Source organism: Gossypium hirsutum, chromosome A06, assembly GCF_007990345.1.
Source record: "Gossypium hirsutum isolate 1008001.06 chromosome A06, Gossypium_hirsutum_v2.1, whole genome shotgun sequence".
NCBI lineage: Eukaryota > Viridiplantae > Streptophyta > Magnoliopsida > Malvales > Malvaceae > Gossypium > Gossypium hirsutum.
In genome coordinates this window covers 57,935,009-57,939,416 of record NC_053429.1, presented here as the reverse complement: position 1 = coordinate 57,939,416, position 4,408 = coordinate 57,935,009, and the positions used below count along the sequence as shown (strand labels likewise).

The 4,408-nt window shown below is 38.9% G+C and overlaps 1 non-coding gene across 1 annotated transcript; it reads right to left on the bottom strand.

Annotated features, from left to right (window-relative positions):
• Positions 1–214: 214 nt before the first annotated feature.
• LOC121231324 (small nucleolar RNA R71) lies at positions 215–321 on the bottom strand. The gene has a single exon (XR_005929384.1). It is a non-coding gene; the product is annotated as a small nucleolar RNA R71 (small nucleolar RNA).
• Between the last annotated feature and the right edge of the window lie 4,087 nt (positions 322–4,408).

Sequence of the window (4,408 nt, the reverse complement as noted above, 5' to 3'; positions counted from 1 at the left end):
TCCTCACCTACACTTAAGACTGTTTATGGAGGTGAGCGATTCTTTCAAGTTACCCAGAGTACCTGAAGATGCATTACGATTGAAGCTATTCCCATATTCACTAAGGGACAGAGCTCGAGCCTAGTTGAACTCATTGCCACCAAATTCAATTTCCACTTGGCAAGAGTTAGCAGAAAGATTCCTTGTGAAGTATTTCCCGCCTAGCAAGAATGCTAAGTTGAGGAATGAGATCACTGCTTTCCAACAAATAGATGATGAGTCCTTGTATGAGGCATAGGAAAGGTACAAAGAATTATTACAAAAGTGCCCTCATCACGGAATCCCAGATTGCATCCAACTTGAGATGTTTTATAATGTTCTCAATGCTCACACGAGGATGGTAGTGGACACTTCTACTAACGGTGCTGTCTTTTCTAAGTCTTATAATGAGGCTTATGAAATCATTGAGAGGATTCCCAGCAACAATTATCAATCGCCAACCAATCGAGTAGTGTTAGGAAGATGAGTTGCTGGAATACATGAAGTAGACGCTCTTACTTCACTCGCATCTTAGGTATCATCAATATCCTCAATGTTAAAAACCCTTACTACTAATGGGTAAAACAGTTTTGCAGCACAGCCACCAACGCCACCAACTCAACTTGAAAGTATAGCTTGTGTTTATTGTGGGAAGGACTTTTGTTTGAAGAATGTCCATCAAACCCAGAATCCATGTACTACATAGGTAACCAGAACCAAAATCGAGGAAGGCAAAGACTGCAATCAAATTTCTATAACCCATCATGGTGAAACCACCTGAATTTTTCCTAGAGTAACCAAGGGGTTGGAACCAGTAATACTTACGCCTAACCTAGATTGACCCAGCCACCTAGTTTTCCCCAACAAGTTCAAAAACCAACCCAAGCTGAACTATCCAATGGCTTAGAAAATTTGTTGAAGGCATACATGGCCAAGAATGATGACTTAATCCAAAGCCAAGCAGCTACATTGAAAAACCTGGAAAACCAAATGGGCCAGCATGCAACTAAACTCAGAAACTAACCATAAGGTGCTTTACCTAGTGATACGGAAAATTTGAGGAATTCGGGGAAGGAGCATTGCAAAGCATTGACATTGAGGAGTCGAAAGAAAATAGATCCCAACACAATTAAAGTTGAAAAAGAGCAAGCTGACACTCAAGATTTAGAGGAAGTTCAACCGAGTGTTGAACTTCCAGTTTTCACAAGAACTAGAATATGCAAAACCCGACAATATAATTTCAGAACCAGCTAATTCTGATCAACTAACAACTCCGTTAGATGCAAAATTGCCACAAATCAACCAGTTCTAGTAAAGAAACCGCCACCACCCTACCCTCAAAGACTTTAGAAGCAGAAGCAGGAAATTCAATTCAAGAAATTCCTAAACGTACACAAGCAACTTCATATCAACATCCCGTTGGTTGAAGCATTTGAGTAAATGCCAAACTACGTCAAATTCATGAAGGATATCCTGTCCAAAAAATGAAGACTTGGAGAATTTGAAGATGTAGCTTTGACGAAGGAATGCAGTGCATATCTTTAAGACAAACTACCCCCAAAGTTGAAGGATCCTGGATGTTTTACCATCCCTTGTAACATTGGAGCAATACATTGTGGTAAGGTATTATGTGACTTAGGTGCGAGTATTAACTTGATGCCTATGTCAATATTTAGGAAGTTGGGGATAGGTGAAGTTAGACCTACTACGGTTACACTTAAATTAACAGATCGATCATTAGCACATCTAGAAGGAAAAATCGAGGATGTATTGGTACGTGTGGAAAAATTTATCTTCCCTACTGATTTTGTTATTCTAGACTTTGAAGCAGACAAAGAAGTGCCAATTATCTTAGGAAGACCGTTCTTAGCAACCGGAAGGACCCTTATTGATGTGTAGAAGGGCGAGCTTACTATGCGTGTTCAGGATGATTAGGTAACATTTAATGTTTTTAAGTCTATGTGATTTCCTGACACAATTGATGATTGTTTTGCAGAATCCAATTTAGAGGATTTAATAGTAGAGAAGGAGCTCAACTATGTTGAGGACGATTAGAACAAATTTTGACATAAGATCCTCCGAATGATGAAAAGGAAGATGAATACTTAGCATTGTTAGAAGCTAATCAAAAGGGATTTAATTCACAATCCCGTTTTGAATCTTTGGAATTAGAGAAAAGGGATTATGCCCAACCAAAAGTGTCAATCAAGGAGCCACCTAAATTAGAACTCAAGGTATTGCCCTCACATCTAAAATATGTTTATTTAGGTAACGCTTCTACTCTGCCTATGATTGTTTCATCAGAATTAACTACTAAGCAAGAAGAGAAACTCATCCTGGTGTTGAAACAATTCAAGAAGGCTATCAGATGGACCATAGCCGATATTCGTGGTATTAGTCCATCTATATGCATGTACAAGATTATCCTGGAAGATGGCGGAAAAGGGACGATTGATGGACAATGAAGATTGATCCCCATCATGAAGGATGTAGTCAAGAAAGAAATCATCAAGTGGTTAGATGTAGGTATAATCTACCCCATCTTAGATAGGTCATGGGTAAGTCCGGTCTAGTGCGTGCCAAAGAAAGTAGGTATCACGGTCATGGAAAACGAGAATAACGAGTTGATACCAACTAGAACGGTTATGGGATAGAGAATTTGCATCGATTATCGAAAGCTGAACAAGGCAACTAGGAAAGATCACTTTCCTCTACCGTTCTTGGACCAGATGCTGGATAGACTCACGGGGCGACACTATTACTTTTTTCTCGATGGATACTCAGGGTATAATCAGATTACAGTAGCATCAAAAGATCAGCACAAGACAACATTCACCTGCACGTACGGTACATTTGCATTTAGATGCATGCCATTTGGTTTATGTAATGCACCTACTACATTTCAAAGATGTATGATGTCTATTTTTATTGACATGGTTGAGAAGTATTTGGAAGTTTTTATGGATGATTTTTCAGTATTTGGAGATACTTATGATGATTACTTAGCGAATCTAGCAAAGGTATTAAGGCGATGTGAAGAAACAAACCTAGTACTCAACTGGGAAAAGTGTCATTTCATGGTACGAGAAGGTATTGTTCTAAGGCATCGGATAACAAGACATGGAATAGAGGTTGAAAAACCAAAGGTAGATGTTATAGAGAAAATCCCACCTCCAACATCTGTAAAGGGTGTTAGGAGGTTTTTGGGCCATGCCGGTTTCTATCGAAGATTTATTAAGGACTTCTCCAAAATTGCTAAACCCTTATGCAAATTATTGGAGAAGCACATGACATTCAAATTTAATGAAGAGTGCTTAAGAGCTTTCAACGATTTGAAGAGTTGACTAGTTTCGGCACTCATAATCATCACATCAGACTGGGATTTTCCATTTGAATTGATGTGTGACACAAGTGAAGTCGCCATAGGACCTGTCATGGGTTAGCAGTAAAAGAACAAAGTTTTTCATCCCATTTACTACGTAAGTCGAACTATGTCAAGAGCTCAACTAAATTATACAATAACAAAGAAATAGTTACTTTCTATTGTGTTGGCTTTTGACAAGTTTTGATCTTATCTTGTAGGTACCAAGGTGACTGTCTATATGGACCACTTGAAAATTAAGTATTTACTTTCCAAGAAAGAGGCTAAGTGGAGACTGATCCGATGGGTACTTCTACTTCAAGAGTTTGACCTAGAAATACAAGATTGAAAGGGAGTAGAAAATCAAGTAGCAGATCACTTGTCCAGATTGGAGCCGCAAGAAGGGAACTCTTCTCTTATACCAGTTCAAGAGACGTTTCCATATAAACACATATTGAAGGTACATCATGTCCATAATACCTCTTGGTTTGCTGATATTGCTAACTTTTTAGCTTGTGGTTTGATGCCGATTTATAAGACGTATCATCAAAGGAAAAAGTTTCTTCACGATGTGAAGTACTATTTCTGGGAAAGGCCATATTTGTTTAAAAAGTGCGAAGATCAAATGGTTAGGAGATGCGTTGCAGAAGAAGAAGTACAAAAGATTTTGTACCATTGTCACTCAGTTCCAAGTGGGGGACACTTCGGAGGTACTCATACTGCGGCCAACGTATTGCAAGCCGGATTCTTTTAGCCAACACTATTCAAGGATGCATATGCTCACGTAAAAAATTGTGATCGATGTCAAAGGGTTGGAAATGTCACCAACAGAAATGAGATGCCTTGAGTAAATATGATTGAGGTAGAATTATTCGATGTATGGGGTATTGACTTTCTTGGTCCTTTGCCTCCGTCCTTAGGTCACAAGTAAATATTGGTAGCAGTAGACTATGTGTCTAAGTGGGTCGAGGCTGAAGCTTATCCGCCAAATGATGCTAGGGTTGTGATGAAGTTTTTTCAGAAACACGT